Raw genomic sequence first — 21,508 nt, 5'->3', positions numbered from 1 at the left:
GCTTTTAAAAGAGTCTTTATTTGATGACAAGTGCTCAAACAAGGGTACTGTGTAAATACAATTGAAAGCACTGGCTAGATGTCAGTGAGGATTGTGATGATGGGGTTCAACATAGTCAGCAAAGGGTAGCTACTCTTCTTTCACTGGGAGAACTGGCAGCCTGCCACCAAAAATGGGGCCCTGCTCATTCTTCCTCTCTGATTTTGGAGTTATTTGCCTGTCTGGTGACCCCTCAACCTCCATCTGCCTCAGTTTCCTTCCTCCTTTTTTCCATGGATCAGATCACAGAATATTAATTCTATTGAGTCTGGGATGAGACTAGGAGATTTTGATTGATCATTTGATTCAAACTGGATATTATAAACACAAACATCACATTTTTCATCCTTATAAAGTGAGTTTAAATGTTTGAATAATTTCTCTGGAGTCCTTCTAGATACCTAACTCTCTGTTAAGCGTGCTGTCAGAACCAGGGCAAAAAAGGATCTTGCTCATGAGAACCTGAAGCCAGTTAAATGATGGGCAAACATAGGTCAGGAATCTCACTGTCCTTTCCATTCCCATTCTATAATAGGACTGATTATGAAAGAGGTCATGAGGAAAGAGAATCTTGTTAGACGACAGAAAATAGGAAAGGGAAGGAAGAAGAGGAATAGGTTTTGAAAAATTGTATTGATTTAAAAAATTTACATACCACAGTAATTAACTGCTTCCTTTGATCCTTAATTAAAACATTTCTTTTTATTTGTTTGTTTTTAATAAAGAGGAAATAAAGAGATGAAATATAAAACTCGCTTTGTGCTTAGGTCATTACAGTATAATCTATAAATGATTTTAATATGCCTTGGTTCTCTTTCCTCCTTTTCTAAGAATGAGGATGTGGGATCAGACCCCCCATGAAGTCCCTTTCAGTTTTACAAATATGATCTTGCGATAATTATGACCCCTCCTAGCTCAAACATTCTATGAGTCTCTGCTTCTTGGAAGCATAGATCATTAAAGAACCTAAGCGTTCCCCCATGAGCCCTAGTAAATAAAACATTTCTTCTTACAAACAAAAAGTTAAGCAAGACTGCACAAGTAATTGACTGCATATATAGCTTGCTGCACCTGTCTCCCCATTTGTCAAAAAGAAGAAGAGGGAAGTATATTACCAGATTGGTCATTGTCATTGATGTTAACCTGTTCAGTAACGTTCTCTTGACATACCATATTGTGCAAACTCTGGCTTTGCTCTGTATGAATTCATGTGAATTCCCCCATTTTTATCTGATTTCGTTTTGGAGGAGGAAAGTAGGGATGGCATTGGCCCTGAAATTTCTTCAGAGTATAGAAATCCCAGTGTGGCAACTCCCCATGAATAAGGATCACAAACTCATAAACAACTTGTCATCTTAGAGAATTGCCTCCAGGGTACTGAGAGGGTATGTGACTTACTCAGGTTCGTATAACTTGTATGTGTCAGTCAGGATTTGAACATAGCTCTTCATGACTCCAAACGTAACACTCCATCCATTATCCAGCACTTTCTCTTTGATTTAGACAGCAATGGGGGAAATCTAAAGAGATGGGAAGAATGGTATAAAATCTCTGCCTAAAGGAAGCAAAAGGATGAAGAGAAATGAGAGGGGGCTTTCTTATATCTTTTGAGATCCCAATAATATTTTTCAATAAGCTCTATTCTCTGCTAAAGAGGCAACCTGGGTCTTTTGTCCATGAATTTCAAAAGTCTTTCTCTCTTTCACTATTGACTTGAGGTTACAAATGCAGGGACTTATGGACACCATTCTATAAATCACTAACAGTCTTGCTGCTAAAGAACTAATTACTTTGACAATCCCCATCTTTTATACCACATTTATTACCAATGATTTTTCTAGAGGATTGGGAGGGGATGAGAAGGAAACACTGAACGCCTTTGTCTTCATCTCCCCACATGGTGATCAATCTTCAGAATAAAATGAGGCAGGAGATGTCATCCTTCCAGAAGGGATTGGATAAAAGATGGCCTGCTTCAGCAACTGATTATTACACATTTGCATAGAGAGATTTGCAATTTGTACCTATCAACTTGCTCTCACTTTCTTTAACACTTTGCTTTGAAGTGAATATTTAGCCATTGCCTACAGAAAGAAAGCATTCCAGAAGGGTTTGTGAGACCTTTCTGTGGTTTTCACCTGGTCAGGACAAAGATATACATTCTAGGGTATAAATAAGGATACCTAAAAATATAAAAGGAAGATTCTCACAGGACCTACCCTACTACAGGAGACTGTCATTCTCTAGAAAATGTGAAACATGAAAGATTTTGCTCATTGAATAATGGAGAACTTCTACAGTTTACATTGCATTATAAGAGATGTGGAGCTCAGGAACCAGAAAATTCAAATGTGTTCTGCCCTGGTCAGATCATATCTAGGGTTTAGTTCTGGACAACTAAATTGAGCAAGCATATGGATTAGAGGGACAATACCCAGATAAGGGCAAAACTATGCTAAAAATCCTTGAGTCCAAATTATGGACGGATCTCTGGCTGATTCTTGAGTCGAGATTATGGATTGATCCATATTGTGAAGTTCATGTTTAAGGACTGATTGAGGAAAGTGGGCATGTTTTGTCTGGAGAAAAGGAAACTTGCAGGGAGGGTGTAATAAGAATGTAAATTTTAAAGATCTTCCCTGCCCCTAGGCTAATGTGCACCTGAAGCCTGGGGTGGGAGGCTTGTTTTTCAGTAGATACTTCTTGATTGGCCAGTGAGTCAATAAGGTTGTTACATTCTCTGAGCCAGGAGAAGGCTATATAAGCCCTGATGTGTAGCTTTGTTTTGGGACTCACTTTGAGAAGTGTTCTGTGATTTGATCTGAATTCTGGGAAGCCGTTGTTGAGAGTCCCCCGGCTTTGAAAAACTCAGATGCTGATTTGGTATGAATGTAATGGTTGGACAGTCTGGAAAGCTGTCTACTTGATCTGTTTCTGTCTTGATAATTCTGCCTGTATACTTTGAAGTTCGGGGTGCTGACCATTTTCCCCTGAACAAGGTAAACGATATATGTCTGACTGATTAAAGTAAGCTTGTTAACCCATTTTGAGTTGCTTTCCTTTAACAAAGCAGATCCAAGAACCTGTATGGGCAGCAAACCCTGAGGATGCTTGGGGTGCTTGCTGCTACAGAGGGAGAGGAAGATAAACACTTTTCCCAAATGCTTGAAAAGTTACCTCGAGGAAGAGGGATGACTCATATTCTGCTTGGTCCCAGATGGCAAAATAAAGATCAATTGGAGGAAGCTGCAAAGACACAAATTCAGTTTTAATGTAAGGTAATTATAAAAACCAAAACCCAAACCTTCTCAACAATTAGAGGTATCTTTAAATGGAAAGGGTTGTTTCAGAGGTGAGAAGGGGAGAGGTAGCATGTTGCCAAATTGGGAGCCTTCAAGGAAGGTAGATGTTGTTACTATCTTCATTTTGCATACGGAGAAACTGAGGCTGGATGAAAATAAGTGATGCATCCATAACAACAGGGCTAATAAATGTCAAATAGGAAATGAACTAAGGTCTTCCTTACTGCAAGTCCAACATAGTATTCTTTGCACAATCAAGTTTCTGCTTTCTTCTCATGGTTCTCTTTCAGTTTTCTGATGTGTACCCCAAACTCTAAATCTCTTGCTTTACTTTGTCCAGACACTCTGTAGAATATTCCTATGATAATATCAATTCTACTCTTACAATGACTTTTGCTCTTCCCCATAATATCTTTCTCTGGTTTTAGTATTTACTTGTCTTTGTTTTTTTTCTAATATATGTCTTGCTATACACATACACACATCATTATTCTTTCATTTATTTTTTTTAATAAGGAATACCATTCTAGAAAGATATTGAAGGACTGGTCTTATCCAATCAAGTTATGATGATTACTAAGAATTCAAATGCCTTCTGGAATTATAATGTCCAGGTCATCTTGCTTGCTGCCTCCAAATTGTCCACTTCAGTATAGACATCTCATTCTATGGAATTTATAACTGACTCCTTTCCCAGAAAAGTTTTTGTTCTGTGAATTTCTGGGCCTCTCTACTGTTATTCTGTTTTACTTCTACTATCTATGATAGACTTCTGGGAAATGTGGTCAACATGATGGAGAGCTAGATGTCTTCTCTGATCCTCAAAGCCTCCCAATCCATTGCAAAGTAGGAATTATGCTCCAAAGATACAACAATTTCAGCTATATCAACAATTTAAAACACTAAGAATCTTAACAATACAACAACTCAAACTAACAATAGAGAACACTCATTCTTAACCCCTAAAATTTTCTCTCATAACCTCCTCTCCCACTACCCACCCCATTCTGTCTGGCAGCAGGATTGTACAAGAGATTTACCAGTCTTACAAAATCACTCAACTCCCTACTCCATATAGGATCTATGGTATTCAGTTTTGTGTATATACATAGATAACTTTGGGCAGCTAGATGACACAGTTGATAGAGTGCCAGGCTTGGAGACAGGAAGACCTGTTCAAATTCAGCCTCAGATACTTACTAGAGGTGTGACCCTGGGCAAGTCACCTGTTTGCCTCAGTTTTCTCTTCTGCAAAGTGAGCTGGAGAAGGAAATGGCAAACTTTTCTTTTCAGAAAAGTCAAAATGGGCTCAGAGAGTTGGATACAACTGACAATGACTAAACAATTACAAACTGGTGACTTTCCCCTCTCCATTAATTTTCATTAGATCACAAGATCATCACTTCCAATCAGGAAAAGATATCAAAGAACTTTGATTCCTAACTTAGTTTTCCAAATAATGAAACAGAAACCAATAGAGACTAAATAACTTGTTTAGGGTCATACCACAAAATAATTATTTGGGAGCAGAATTTGACTCTCAGGTTTTAGTTTTTGGATGAAATTTTAAGGATGTGCTGGATCATAGGTTGAAAGATAAATGGGATGTCAGAGGACTCCTCCAATTATGAGAAGTAGAAACTGAGATATGGGGGATTGAAGTGACTTTCCCCAAGGTTACACAGACAGCAAGCTTCAAATAGGATTGGAAGCCAAGTTCTCTGACTGAAGAATCAGTTTAGTTTTGGGGTTTTATTTTTGGCTTTTTGGAGGGGGGAAGGCAGGGCAATTGGGGTTCAGTGACTTGCCCAAGGTCACACAGCTAGTAAGTGTTAAATATCTGAGGCCAGATTTGAACTCAGGTCCTCCTGACTCCACGGCTGGTGCTCTATTCACTGTGCCACCTAAACACCCCCAATTTATTTTTTAAATTAATTTCTTTATGTTTAGTTTACAACGTTCAATTCCACCAGCTTTTGAGTTCCAAATTTTCTCCTCCTTTCTCTTCTCACTCTTCCACAAGATGGCATGCAAACTGATATAGGTTCCGCATATGCATTCACATTAAACATATTTTCACAGTAGTCATGTTGTAAAGAAGAATTACAAGCAATGTAATGAATGACAAGAAAGAAGAAACAAAACAAAACAAAAGAGAGAGAGAAAATAGTCTGTTTTGATCTGCATTCAGACTCCATATATCTTTCTCTGGATGTGGACAGCATTTTCCATCATGAGTCTTTTGGAGTCTTAGAACCTTGCATTGCTGAAAAAAAACCATGCGACTCACACCATGTGACTGTAAATGTGTACAATGTTCTCCTGGTTCTGCTCACTTAACTCAGGATCAGTTCATATAAGTCTTTCTAGGCTTTTCTGAAATCTCTCTGCTCACCATTTTTTATAGCAAAATAGTACTCCATTATATTCACATATCACATCTTGTTCAGTCATTTCCCAATTGATGGTCATCTCCTCAATTTCAAGTGCTTTATCACCACAAAAAGAGCTGCTATAAATATTTTTCTTCATGTACTTTCCTTTAGCATTTGTATGATCTCTTTGGGATATAGCCCTAGAAATGGTATTTGCACATTTTTATAGCCCTTTGGGTATAATTGCAAATTGGTCTTCAAAATGGTTGGATAAGTTCACAACTCCACCAACAATGCAATAGTGTTCCAATTTTCCCACATCTTCTCCAGCATTTATAATTTTTCTGTTTTGTCATGTTAATCAATCTGACAGGTATGAAGTGGTACCTAAGAGTTGTTTTTTGTTTGCATTTCTCTAATCAATAGTGATTTAGAACATTTTTTTTCATATGATTATAGATATCTTTAATTTCTTCCTCTGAAAAATGCCTATTCATATCCTTTGACCATTTATCAGTTGGGGAATGATATGTATTATTATAAATGTGACTCAGTTCTCTATATATTTTAGAAATGAGGCCTGTATCAGAGGAACTTGTAAAAATTCTTTCCTAGTTTTCTGCTTCCCTCCTAATCTTGGTTGCATTGGCTTTGTTTTTACGAAAAACAAAACAAACAAACAAACAAAAACTCTTCAATTTGCTATAATCAAAATTATTCATTTTATATTTCATAATATTCTCTATGTCTTGTTTGGTCATAAATTTTTTCCATTCTCCATAAATCTGATGGGAAAACTATTCTTTGCTCTTCCAGTTTGCTTATGGCATCAGCCTTTATTTCTAAATCATGTACCCATCTGGACTTCATTTTGGTATATGCTGTTAAGTATTGGTCTATGCCCACTTTCTGCCATACAAGTTTCCAATTTTCCCAGCAGTTTTTTTCTCAAATAATGAGTCCTTATCTCAGAAATTGTAGTCTTTCAAACAGTAGATAACTATAGTCACTGACTACTGTGTCCTGTGTACCTAACCTATTCCACTGATCTCTTTTTCTAAGCCAGTACCGAGTAGTCTTGATGATTACTGCTGTATAATACAATTTAAGATCTGGCATGGCAAGATCACCTTCCATATCATTTCTTTTCATTAATTCCCTTGATATGCTGGACCTTTTTTTTCCAGATGAGTTTTGTAATTATTTTTTCTAGCTCTAATAAATAATTTTTGGTAGTTTGATTGGTATGGCACTGAATAAGTAAATCGATTTGTGTAGAATGGATGTTGTAGTGGTCTGGTAATTTACTGGTACTGAGCTGGAGGTGCTGTGTGCCTGGCATTGGCACTTGCTTGTTCCTCCACCCTAGTGTTCAGGATCTCCTGCTGGTGTGCTGAGGTGTGGCTTGCTGGGATGCCTCCTGTACTGTACTTGTCCCCTTCAGCCACAGCATGAGGGACCTTTCCTATTAATCCTCCTAGCCTCCCAAGCTAAAAGACTTCTGTATCCAGTCTTTCTATTGGATCCACTATTCCAGGATATTTTCTGGGGCAATATTCTCTGGCTTTTTCAAGGTCGAGGGAGGATGAAAGTGACTTATTGTTTACGCTGCCATCTTGGCTCTAGGAAGTTTAAATAGGTGACTTTCAAACATTCAGTCTGTGGACTGATAGCCCCAGGAGTGACTACTGTTGCTGCTACCACAGGCCCTGCATATGAGTGTACTTCTCTCTCTCCTAGTTCTGACAGACCCTGCATTCTGTGAAGAAAGGTCTGGGAATCTCCACTCTTGTCAGTGATTCAGTCCCTGGGGGTCTGCTTCAGCTTTGCTATGGTTGAGTCTGTGCTGGTGCAGCCCAGGAGCTAGCCTGTACTCTTCCTGAAGCCCAGTGCACCAGATCCTTCCTATCATTCTTCCAGGAAGTCCTGAGCTAGAAAATTATGACACTTTGTCTCTGTGGATTCTGCTACTCTAGAATTTCTTCAGATTCACTTTTTAGAGGTATTTGAAGGAGTTTGTGGGAGAACTTAGGTGAATCCTTGCTTTTCCTCTACCATCTTGGCTCCTCCCCTCTGATGAATCAGTTTTTAGGGAGTCCAGATTGATTTTCTACTCATAATGCCATAGGCAGTAAGTGCCAATCATTTAGGAAACTGGATGATTCTAGTGAAGAAGACTCCAGATATGAATAGTTCCACCAAAACAGTGAGGTATTAGCATCTGATAGAAAGAGAGGGAGCATCTTTAGGGCAGTTAAAAGTACTCCCTTCCACACACAAATCAAAGCTTTTTATTTTTATTTTCTAAATTGTCCCTTTCTAGGGCGAATATAGCACCAAAGAACATGAAATTAAAGCTATCATTAGGAGTTATCTGGCCTAATTATATGCCAGCAAATCTGACAATTTAAGTGAAATGGATGAATATTTACAAAAATACAAATTGCCCATATTAACAGAGGAGGAAATAGAATATTTAAATAACCATTATCTTAGAAAAAGAAATTAAGCAAATCATAAATGAGCTCCCTAAGAAAAAAATTCCCAGGAACAGATGGATTCGTAAGTAAATTGTACCAAACATTAAAGAACTATTAATTCTAATATTATATAAACTATTTGGGAAAATCCATAAAGAAGCTCCAGCAAACATCTTCTCTGACACAAATACAGTTTTGGTACTTAAACCAGAAGGAGTAAAAATCAGAGAAAGAAAACTATAGATACATTTCTCTAATGAATATTGCTGCAAAATTTTTAAATAAAATTCTAGCAAGGAGATTATAGCAATCTATCTCCAGGATCATACACTATGACCAGGCTCTACTTCTACAAGTAATATAAGGCTGGTTCAATATTAGGAAAACTATAAACACAACTGACTGTATCAATAATAAAAACAACAAAAATCACACGATTGTCTCAATTGAAGCAGAACACACTTTCGACAAAGTCCAACAGCCGTGCTTATTAAAAACACTAGAAAATTTATAAATAAATGGAGGTTTCATTAAAATAAATATTATCCATCTAAAACTAGGAGTAAGCATTAGCTGTAACAAGAATAAACTTGAAGCCTTCCCAATAAGATCAGAGGTGAAGCAAGAAAGTCCATTATCAGTACTATTACTCAATGTTACATTGGAAATGCTATTTCTATAAGACAAGGAAAATACATTTCAGGAAATAGGCAATGAAAAAAATAAATGTATCACCCTTTGCAGATGGTGTGATGGTATACTTACATAATCCTATATGATTCACAAACAAACAAAAAAAATGTAGTTGAAACCATAACTTTTGCAAAGCTTCAGGACATAAAATAAACTCACACAAATTATCAGCAATTCTACATGTTACCAACAAAGTCCATCAGGAAGAGACAGAGAGATTTATTTGAAATAAATGCAAACAATAGAAACTACTTGGGAGTCTACCTGGCAAGATTAACCCTGGAACTCTGTGAACACAATTACAAAACACAAAACACACAAAATGTGTGTGAAAGACACAAATAAAGACAAAGCTAAACAATGGAAGAAATGTCAATTGTTCATTGATTGGCTGAACCAATATAATAAAGTGACAACTCTAATTAAACTAATTTGCTTATTCAATGCCATACCAAACAAAATGCTCATCACACACACACACACACACACACACACACAAACACACACACATGAATAGCCCTGAAAGAACAAAAGTCAAGAAAATCAAGCATATCAAAGAAAAAAAAAAGTGAAGGAAAGTGGCTTCACAGTATCAGATTTTAAACCATATAACAAAGCTGTAATAATTAGAACAACCTGGCCCTGGCTAAGAAATAGTGTTGTATCAGTGGAATAGATTAGGTACACAGTAAAAAGAAGTAAGTGACCATAGTAATTTAGTGTTTGGTAAACCCAGATCTCCGGGCTTTGGGGGCAAGAATGCACTATTTTTCAAAAACTCCTGGGAAAACTGGAAAGCAATTTGGCAGAAATTAGGCATTGAACAACATGTCATATTGTATACCAAGATAAGGTCAAAATGAGTACATGATTTACTCATAAAGGATAATGTCATAAGCAATTTGGAGGAGCATGGGGGCATTTTACCTGTCAGATTTGTGGATAAGGATATAATTCATGCCCAGAAAAGCAATAGAGGAAATTATGGAATATAAAATGGATACTTTTGATTACATAAAATTTAGATATTTTTATAGCAATAAAACCAGTGCAGTCAAGATTAAAAGAAAGCAAGAAATGGGGGGTATGGGGGATAGGGTGGGATTTTACAGCAATTTTTTTCTTTTTTTTTTTTAAGCAATTGGGATTAAGTAACTTGCTCAAGGTTACATGGCCAGTATATTTCTGGGTGTGGTGCTAAGTATCTGAGCCCGGATTCGATCCCAGGTCATCCCAATTCTGAGGCTGGTGCTCTTAGCCACTGCGCCACCTGGCCCCTCCAGCAATTTTTTTTTCTAATAAAGGTCTCATTTCCCTAATATGTAATGAGTTAAATTTATATAAAGAAGAGCCAAAGAATAGCAACAGACAATTTTCAGAAGAAGAAATTCAAGCTACTTATATTCATGTGGAAAAAGATATGTTCCAAATCACTATTGATTAGAGAAATGCAAATTAAAATAATACTTACATACCATTTATCAGATTGGCTAAAATGCTACATTAGGAAATTTGCAATACTGCTAGGGATGTGGAAAAATTTACACACTAGTGAACTCTTGTTACATTTGTGAACTGGTCTAAATATTCCAGTGAACAATTTGGAACTATGCCCAAAGGGGTATAAAACTGTGTATTCACTTTGACCCAGAAATACCATTCTAGGCCTACATCCTAAAAAAAAGAGAGAAAAGGATACAAATGTGCAAAAAATATTATAGTAATGCTTTTTTGTTTGTTTTGGCAAAGAATTAGGAATTGAATGGATGCCCATCAACTGAGGAATACCTGAACAAGTTATGCTATGTGATTGTGATGGAATACTACTGGAATATAAGAAATAAGGTGTAGGATAACTTGAGAAAAGTCTGGAAAGACGTGTAAACATTAATTGAGCAAAACAAGGAGAGTTTTATGCATAGTAATAGTGTAAGGATGATTAAATAAAAGATTTAGCTACTCTGATCAAGACAGTGTTTCAAAACAAATTTGAAGGACTCATGATAAAAAAAAATTATCTTCCTGTGAGACAATTGGAGAGCTCTAAGTGCAGATTGAAGTATATTTATTCGCTTTCTTTATTTTTCTTGTATTTTTTTTTGCAGCATGGCTAATATGGAAAAATGTTTTTCATGATTTCAAGTGTATAATTTATATCATATTGCTTGTTTTCTCTATATGTGGGGGCGGCCTGAAGAGAGAGACAGATAACTCACAACTAAAAAGTTTTAAAACATGAATATTACAAATAATAATGTTTTTAAAAGATGTCATCTTCTGTCATGTAATTTGATAACTATCTTATTGCTTTATATTATATCTAAATTTTGCAATCATACTATCTATGAATTTTTCCCATTGTTTAGGACAAAGATAGAGTAGAACATTTTCAAGTACTGATCCCACTGTGTGATTGAAAAGACTCAGCATGAAAAGAAACAAAGGCTCATAGCCTGCCTTTGTTATGTAACAGATGTAGTATATAGAACAAGTGTCTTATTTTTTGTGTCACTGTTCTCATCTATAAAATGAGAGAATTTTATTCATTGACATAAAAACAAAGGTTAATTTTATTCAATTACAAGGATAAGCTGCCTATATGAAAGAAATGAAGGAGTCCAGGAAAGTATCAAAAATCTGATTGATATAATAGTGATGTCACATTTTTGGGATTTTCCTCTTTGAGACCCAAATACTTAAACTTCTTTTTTACTTGTCTAAATGACCAACACAACAAACAGCAGTTTCTATTAAATATATTTTATATGTGGGGCAGCTAGCTTGGGCAGTGAATAGAGTGTCAGTTATGAAGTCAGGAGGACCTGAGTTCAAATCCAGCCTCAGGCACTTGACACTTAATAGTTGTGTGACCTTGGGCAAATCACTTAACCCCAATTGCCTTGCCTTCCCTCCTCCAAAAATTAAAAAAAAATCATTCTATGTGCAAAGAACTGTGATAAGTTCTGGGGTTATCCCCCCAAAGTAATCACTGGCTTTAAGAAGTTTTTATTTTACTTAATTATAGGTTCTGTTTTTCAAAAAGACTAAGGAATAAAAGAAAGAACATTACATTCTAGATCTCATTCCCATCAATCAAATAAGTATCTGGAAGTGATGGGAACCTTTGGGGGAAGAGTTTTTTTCAACTTTCAATTTGTGGCAGAGAAAAGGGTATCAGGGATTGAATTGTGTTTTAGGAGGGCAGTTTTCAAAGTGTCCAGAGAAATAATAGACAGATTTCTAAGTTCTGGAGGGAAAAAAAGAAAACAAATAAAAAAACCCAATACTGAACACACACACATTTCAGCTGAGAGAAAATGAGGGTAGGAACATTGCTAAAAAGACCACCTACAAGCAACCACTCAACAGTCAATTATAATAGCTAACATCTATACAATGCTTTAAAGTTTACAAAGCACTTAATATATGCTCATTAATTTGATTCTCAACAAAAATAACCCTGTGAGGAAGGTGCTATTATCCCCATTTTACAGATGTGATTTTTCCAGTATCACACATAATAAGTGTCTGGGGCAGGTTTCAAACTCAGGTCATTCTTATTCTGAGTCCTAAGCTTTGTCTCCTTTAGTATCTAGCTGCCTAATTTATAAGGTAAATATACATGTAAGGAAACTGGAAGTAAGAGTAGGTAGCAAGGATTCTGACCAGTGTGGGACAGTCCTCAGAATAGTTCCAGGAATGAAAAGCTCAGTCTCAGTTGTCTGGTAAGGAATAAAAATGAAGCCTTGCTTTGATTGGTCAGGAAGAGAAGAACAAGAAGTAATGAATAAACGTCCCAAAGATGCACTTTTTAGCCAAAGGCAGCAGCTTGGAAGTACACTAGAGAGCTCCATCCACCTTCATAACAACTTACTGATGGCTGTATGTGTTTTGTGCATGCTGTATATTATAGATGCGTATTCTGGATGGGTACATGCCACATTAGCTGGCTTCTATGTTTCCTTTCAGTTTTGTCCTTCTGTAATTCTGTGAGTACTCTTTATTTCCAGTCATTTAATTAGTTCAGAATACACCCGTGTATTATTGTCTTACAGCATCTCTTGCACTATTATAGCTGTATTGTAGATCTTTATAAAATGCTTTGGTTAAATATAGGTAATCTCTATATAGAGAAGTCCCTGATCTACCAGTCCAGTAATGACTCAATTTTGATGTAGTCTCTTATCAACAAGTAGATTGGTAAGAAATAATTTTGTTTGTTGCTTTGTTCAACCCCTTTCTCCTCCCAACTGGGAGGGGAGCCTGAAGCATGATTGGGGGTAGGAACCATTTGGGACCAAGAAAGTCCATGAACACAGAACCTTGAGAGTGGAATCCACCAGTGGATTTCAAGGGAAGGCACTGCTCCTCCAAACTGAATGTAGTCATTAAGCAGGTAGAGCATTAGCTGGCTCAATGACCTGTTTAAGAACTGGTTTGCCTGGACAGAATTTGCTGCCATGCTGGGACCTAGTGAATTTATTCCTTTTCTCCTTGTAACTCCTACTTCACCTCACTATTACCTGGTGAACTAGCCTAAAGCTAATGGAATCTACTTTCTTCTTTTTTCTTGACAATCAGAAATTTGCCCTTCTCCAAAACCATGCAGGAGTTCTGGGTTTCATGTTGTAAGTGCACTGGCCTTTCTCTAAAGAAAAGGGGAAAGGCCCTTTAGCAAGTTCTAACCTCTATGAGATGTTAACTCCCTAGGGTTTAGAGGAAAATTGAATTTTTCCCTTCCTTATTTAACACTTGTCTGTGCTATTGTAAATGTATCTGAGTTTCCAGAAAGTGTATCAGGACATACAATCACCTATCACAACAATTTACTCCTTCCAGGCTAGCTTTTATTACAGAGTATGTAGCAGTTAGAAGATGTGCACATTACAATTAAAAGGTCCACTGACCATAGTCCATTATGACAACTTGGGAAAGGAAAGGAAGAATAAACCCCCTGCATTTTCTATTTTCCCAAACAAGTAAATTGATCAATGACAAATGAATCTTAGCCATTCTTATTTTCGATTTTCCTTTAGAATTAAACAGAAACAGCATAATATACCAAACCAGAGGAGACTAGAGCAGGACAAAGAGAGAGTTATATGCAGCCTATCGATTTTTTTTTTTTGCAGGAATATTTGGACGGCAACCTCATCTAGCCAAATACGGTTAGTAATATTGATATAATAATAATATGACTACTAATAGTTATTTCTCTTAGGATTTCATTTGTCTACCTTGGCTCAATGGAGCCAGGATAACCTTTTGTATCAGAGCATTCAGGGATCAGCAAATGAATTGGATATGTCAATATCTCCTTTGCCTCTGATTTTCAGGTTTAATCATAAGAGTGATTTGATATTGCTAGTGGCAGTCTCCTAATGCGTACCAAATATGAAACAAATATGAAACACAGCAAAAGACATCGATATAGAGGTGGGTGGGGTACTAGATTCCAAAGGAAGGGTCAAGTGCAATAGGAAAGCCATTGTAAGAGACAGAGATTCCAATTTTGCTATTTACCTGAAATGTCTCTCAAAATTATCAGTGATCTGTTAATTGGCAAATCTAACAGTCTCTTCTCAAACTTTATTCTTCTTGACTTCTTTGCATTTGCTGACACTACTAATTATCCTCTCCTACTGGGTACTTTTGTCTTTCTAAACTTTCATATTATTTTCTCTTCATTCTTCTTTGATATTTCTGGTCACTCTTTCCTACTCTGCTTTGCTGGATCTTCAACTAGGTTATTCCCACCAACAATGTGTCCTTCAAGAATCTCTTTTGGGCTCTTTTCTCTTCTTCCTCTTCTATACTATATCTCTTGACGATCTCATCAACCTCCACAGGTTTAACCAACATCCCCATAAAAATGATTCCAGGAGCTAAATATATAGCCCTAATCTTTCTCTTAAGAAAGCTAGGTGCCACTCTGGATAGAATTCTGGACCTAGAGTCAGGAAGACTTGTGTTCAAATCTGGCCTCAGACACTTACTAGCTGTGTGACGATGGGCAATTCACTTAACACTGTTTGCCTCAGCTTTCCCATCTGAAAAATTATTTGGAGAAGGAAATGACAAACCATTCCAGTTTCTTTGCCAAGTAAATCCCCAATTGGGGTTATAAAGAGTCATAAACAATTGAAGTGTCTGACCAACAACAAAATCTCTCTCCTATGCTCCAGTCCTCTACCATCACCTGCCTTTCAGACATCCCAATTGGATATCTCAAAAGCATCTCAAACAGAACTCATTTTCTTTCCCTTCAAATCTTCTCTTCAGAACTTCCTCAGGTATATGATATCACCATCTTTCCGGTCTCCTAAGCTTACGACTTTGTAGTCATACCTAACTTCTCACCGATGTTTAACACACATATTTAATCTACTGTCAAAACTTTCATCATTTTTGTCTTCACAAGATTTCTCATATATTCCCTTCTCTCTATGCACACAATGATTAGTCTTTTGCTTGACCTCATCATCTTTCACCTGAGCCATTACAAAGATGTTCTGATGGCACACCTGCCTCAAATATCTCCCCACTCCAATTCATCCTGCCAATTTGATTTTTCTGAAGCACAGGTCTGATCATGTTAACCTCCCTTCTCAATAAACTTCAGTGACTCCTTATTATATTTAGGATAACATATAAAATCCTCTGTCATGTAAAGTTACTCATAGCCCGTCCCCTTCTGCCATACCCAGGCTTTTCTACACTTGCCTCCCTGTCATGTAGTCTATGTTCCAGTACCAATGGCTTTCTTATAGTTCTGGACACATGAAAGTCCTCTGACTTTACTGGTTCTCTCTCTTTCTAGAACTTCCCTTCTCTCTTATTCTGATTCCCAACTTCCCTGGATTCCTTCATGAGACAGTTCAAACACCACCTTCTGCAAGAGGCATTTCCTGGTTTTCTCTCCCCACTGCAATACCTTCCATCTAATATCACTTTCCATAGTCAAAGAACACACACACACACACACATGCACGCATGTGCACACAAACACACACAATTATTTGCACATTGTGATTTCTTTGAGAAAACTGTTTTTTAATATTTATATATATAGTATGTATGTGTATATATGTATGTGTGTCTGTATATATACACATATACATATAAGGCAGTACCTCCTGAGTACATATATATAAATATATATATAGATGTCTGTATATACTTAGCACAAAGCCTGACACATAATAAGCATTTAATAAATGCTTGTTGTCTAACTGACTGTAAGAATGAATATCATTTTCAATCATACACTTGTACCAAAATTTAAATGGGTACCATGTTTTCCAATAGTTTCCCTCTGATTTTTTTTTTACAAATGTTAAATAATGCTTTTAACTGAAGCAGGTACAAGGCAGGAACTGGGGAATAGGAAAATAATACATGGCTTGTAATTTTGGAGACTCAGTCTCTAGACTCAAATTTTATGTTACTAAGCAGCTAGGTGGCATAGCAGATAGAGTGCCAGTCCTAGAGTTAGGAAGATTCATCTTTCTGAGTTCTAATCGGGCCTTAGATACTTACTAGCTGTGTAACTCTGGGCATGTCACTTTATTCTGCTTGCCTTGGTTTCCTCATCTGTAAGATGAACTGGAGAAGGAAACGGCAAACCATTGCAAATATCTTTGTCAATAAAACCCCAAATGGGCTCATGGAGAGCTAGATAAGATTGAAATAACTAAATATCAAATCATCTAAAGACTCAGTGTAAAATGAGAACAAAAATAAATTCTCTGTCTGCTCCAAAGGATTCTTCATATGAGGTGCAATGAATAGTTTTAGGGTTGAGGACACTGCTTTCAATTGTATAGCTTCCTGATTACCAAATAAGTGGGCATCTTTTCTAAAACTTATAGTTTTATGGAGTTGCTTTGGGGTACTGAGATGTTAAGGCAATTGCCTACAGTCGTGCAGTCAGTATGTCAGTGGTGAGAATTGAACCTAGGTGTTCCTGACTCTGAGGACTGCTTTATCTACAGCAGCCCACCTCCTAAACATCGCCATGAATATAGCACTTTTAAAGTTGATCAAATGTGTCACACGCAATCAAATGATTCTCACAACAAACAGGTAGAAGAAGCTAATATCATCTCCATTCATGTATGGGGAAACTGAAGTTTAGGAAGATGGAGTGACAGCCAGGGTTTCAAGGCTATTGTGTATCTGAGGTGGCAATTTAAACTCCACTCTCTTTGACAGTAAATAGAGTACTCCATTCACTTAGCCACACTCCCACTAACAAAGGTTTTAGAATCTTTGAAATGTGATAATTATCAGACTATCAGAGATGGAAGAATGGTCAGTTACATATGCCAGACTGTACCTGACACCAAGTCCCCTCTCTCTAGTATCCCTGCCAAGTGATCATTAAGTCTTTACTGGTAGACTCTAGGGTGTTGAAGGAAAAGAGAATTCCCTTACATCAGTGACTTTTGGATAACTCTAATAATGACAATGTTTATCCTTATATCAAGTCTATCTTTTGGCACTTTGATTATTTTTTTTGTTCTATTCTCTAGAGTCAAGTTGAATTCATCTAATCCTAGGATTACAGAATCACAGATCTCAGAGGTGAATTCAACATGTAACTGGAAATGAATCCCTTATCCAATATTCCCAATGAGTGACTCTACTATATTTTCCTGAAAGTGGTAGAGAGAAAGAACTAAAGGGAAGGCAGTACCTCCTGAGGCAGCCCATTCCATTCATAGATGACCCTATTGATTTTAAGTTTAAAAATATTTCCCTCTTATATCAATTGTAAGTTGTATTCACCACGACTTCTATCTATAACTCTTAGTTCTGCCTTCTGAGGCCAAGAAGAACAAGTCCTATACCACTTCCATAGCCCTTAAAATATTTGAAGACTGTTGTCATAGTATATCTTTTCCAAGTCTTTTCCCCCCTCTCCATCACAATCATCTCCAGGTATATAGAAATATAAATCACTTATACCATGGTATCTAGTCTTTTTGCCATCCCAGTGTTCTTCCTCTGGATACTCTCCATTTAATATTGGCTCTAAACTATGATACTCTGAACTAAACAGTATGTTCCACATGTGCTCTGAACAGGGCAGAGGAGAGGATGTAGAAAACTGAGTTACAGGAAGAAGAAAATAAATCAAGGTTCACAGGTGATTATTGACACTTAACTATGTCTAAAGGTGTAGGGGAAAAATAATTGGATTTTACTTCAAAAAATGTGTATTCAGGAGAGGATTCTAGGAAGATGATAGAGTGGGTCAGAAAACTTTTAGTTCCCAAAATTTCCTCCAGAAGAAAACACAGAATATCACCTCAGAGAAGCAGAAATAAACATGCGATAAAGCAGCTGTTCTCCTAAGACTATCTGAGAAGACCCTAGGAAAGACCTGATCTCTTAAATAGAGGATCAACCTGAGTGAAGTTCAAAAACCTCATAGCCCAAGGCCATTCTCAACAAACAAGTCCTAGGGGCAGCTGGGGTTAGGAGACACTCTCAGCCTCAGAAGGATAGTGAGATAAAACAGAAAGGAGAAAAATTGTAGCTTAGAATGTGAATGGGACAAATTTACCCATAAAATAAAAATGATGGCAGATTAAAAATTTGAACTCAACAATATGTGGCTTTTAGGAAACATTATAAAAATGAGAGATACACAAAAAGATAAAATAAAGGACAACAGTAGAATTCAGTATGCAAAAAAACAGGGATGGTAATCATGGTCTCAGTCAAACGTAAAATATATTTAATAAAAAATGAAAAATTAAGTCAATTGACAGCAATGTTATTCAATATTGTTTTAAATCATTTGAAATACCTAGACAGCAGAAAAAACTTGCCAAAACACACAAAGAAACTATATAAACACACAAAAAACATGTTTTTATACAAATAAACTCAGATCTAAATAATTGAAGTAATATGTATTGTCCATGAGTAAAGTCAATATGATTTTTTAAATGGCAATTTTGTGTAATTAATCTACTTATCCAATGTCATCTGGATTAAGTTACTAAAAATATTATTTTACTAAATTCAGAATATAGTATCAGTTCATTTGGAAGAACAAAAGCTCAGGAAAGTCAAAGAAACTAGGGGAAGGGATGTAAAGGAAGTAAATTCAGCAGTATCAGACCTCTCTCTCTCTCTGTGTATCTATCTATCTATCTATCTATCTATCTATCTATCTATCTATCTATCTATCTATGTCTAAGCTTAATTGTAGCCTTCTTTAGGGTGGGTGGGGGAGTAAAGTAAAAAGTACATAGCAGAGAACAAAAGAAAACCAACAAGGAAGCAAAGAAAAGCTGATCAGTTTTTTTCACACACACATATATATGTATGTGTATATACATGCAAACATATGCACAGGCATACTTTTTAAAAATATATTTGTTATCTCTCTTATTTAAATATAAATTTACTATGGGTAAGGGTAATTTCATTATTTGAACATCTGTCTCCAAAGTCTAGGAATAGTCTAGTCAATATTAGATACTAATACATATTTGTTCATTGAGAGAATGATTTTTTTTTTCTTTAAGGGAAAGAAAAAAAATAACTATTACACTGAGTTGTGATGGAGAAGGAAATGCCCAGAGAGACTTTAATAATATACCCCTGGGGGAGGGGGCCAAGCAAACCACCAAAACAACTGTTACCTGTTCTAGACAGAGTGCCTTGGAATGGAAAGACATTAGGTCTTGAATAAGCTTTAATCTATGTTTTCATTAAATTTATTGTGTATCTGTCAGTCAAATGAACACTGTCTCAGCATATAATTCCCAGTTATCCCAGTTAAATAAACAACCAATTTATGGGAAAAAAATTCCAGTTAATGTCAAAATCTTAGCTACTAAAATAAGACTACATGCTTTTGTTTCCCGGGGTGACTGTAAGAGTCTGTCTCGCTCAGAACGCAAGAAGTGCCATTCAAACATCAAGGCCACCAGACAAGACTCTATTACTCCATGTGGTATTTTCTTTACTCAAGGCATTGAAGTTCAGCTGAGATGGATACCTGAAGGGCAGCATAGAAAAATGCAGTATATTATGATTTAAGGACTATAGGGGCTTTAACTACCACTGGAGAGATAATTGTAATTATCTTTCATTTTAAAGGAGGAAGATAAGTAAAATGTCCTGTGAAATGAGAAGTGAACAAGCACATGCAAGGGGAGGATGTGAAACTTTCAGTGGAATATCCTAGAGAGAATGGGAGAGAGCAGTGAACAAATCAAACATTTAAGTGTTTGCTATATGCGAAGCTCTGGAGATACAAGCAGAAAAGTAACAGTCTCTGCTTTCAAGGAGCTCACATTCCATTGGGGAAGGCAACACATGGAAAATTTCAACTGTAAGTCAGATGGCAAAGTCTCCTGGTTCTTAGGTATGGAGACAAAGCAGCTATTAATGCATCTTTGTTAATGTCATCTCCATTTATACAATCATTATTTTCTGATTCTGAACTTTTTGATAGTGCCAAAGACTTTGGTGGTAAGAATTTCATCAATGAATGTCACTATAGTACCATCAGGAACAGTTACCAGGTTGAATCTCTATGGGGTTGCTTCTCAGAACAATGGCTGTAGACAGTGTTCTGGACAAATTAATATCTAGAAATCACTAAGGTTGAAGGCTATGTGATATCTCTATTAGATTCTAAAGGGAGAAGATGTTCGGGGTGATGATTTGTTTGCTTGGTCCATCTTCCTTCCTATCTCCCCAATATGGTGCTCCATTGCTTCAACTCAACTCTCTTGTGTTCCCTATCAGTGGCAGTTGGTAGAGATGACTTTAGTTTTCTCTACAAAAGACACTTCCCTAGATGATGGATGTGGAGGTGAGGCTAAGAAGCAGAACCAGTGGTCTGAAAAACAATATGCTGCCACACCCAACCTCCTGTGTTTTTCTACCTTGATGGCAGTTGAATGGTAGGTGTTACTGGTGGTGTTGAGGAAGAAGAGTCCCTTCTCTATAAGATAGATGTCCTTTCAATAATAGCATTAGGGTCTGTACTGGAAGCAATTCTATTGGTTTAGGGGATGCTGTTATTCCAAAGGCTCTTGGGATCCGGGTCGTTGCTTATCTTCATCAACATCTGATAGGAAATGGTAGCCACAGTGGTGATGATGATAGTTCTCTTTCCTGGGGTTTGCTGCCTTCATGTTACTCTGATATGTCAATTAAGCAGGCTGACTTGCTAGAACCCCAATAATTGAACTTAGAATGATTCAGTGATTTGCATATGTTCAACCATATAGGGAATGTGGTAGGGGAAAAGATATTACCATGGTTTTAGTTGACAAAGTGGGTAGAGAGCTGAGCATGGAGTTAGGAAGACAAGTTCAAATCTGGCCTCAAAGAATTACTAGACACATCATTTAAACTCTGTCTGCCTTAACTGTTAAATAAGGATAGTAATAATACACGCTTCCCATAGTTGCTGTGAGGAGTGAAGGAGATATTAATGAAGACCTTAGCAGAGTGCCTGGGACATAGAAAGTGCTTAATAGATGCTTATTTTCTTCCTTCAACATCCAAAGAAGTCGCTACCTCTTTTACGATACATGCCTGGATCTCTCTCTCTCTCTCTCTCTCTCTCTCTCTCTCTCTCTCT

The sequence above is a fragment of the Petaurus breviceps genome, unplaced genomic scaffold, assembly GCF_028583685.1.
Source record: "Petaurus breviceps papuanus isolate PSGF00001 unplaced genomic scaffold, PetGlider_PUasm1.0 91041, whole genome shotgun sequence".
Classification (NCBI taxonomy): Eukaryota; Metazoa; Chordata; class Mammalia; order Diprotodontia; family Petauridae; genus Petaurus; species Petaurus breviceps.
The sequence above is the reverse complement of the archived record's forward strand: the minus strand, read 5'-3'. Positions refer to the sequence as shown.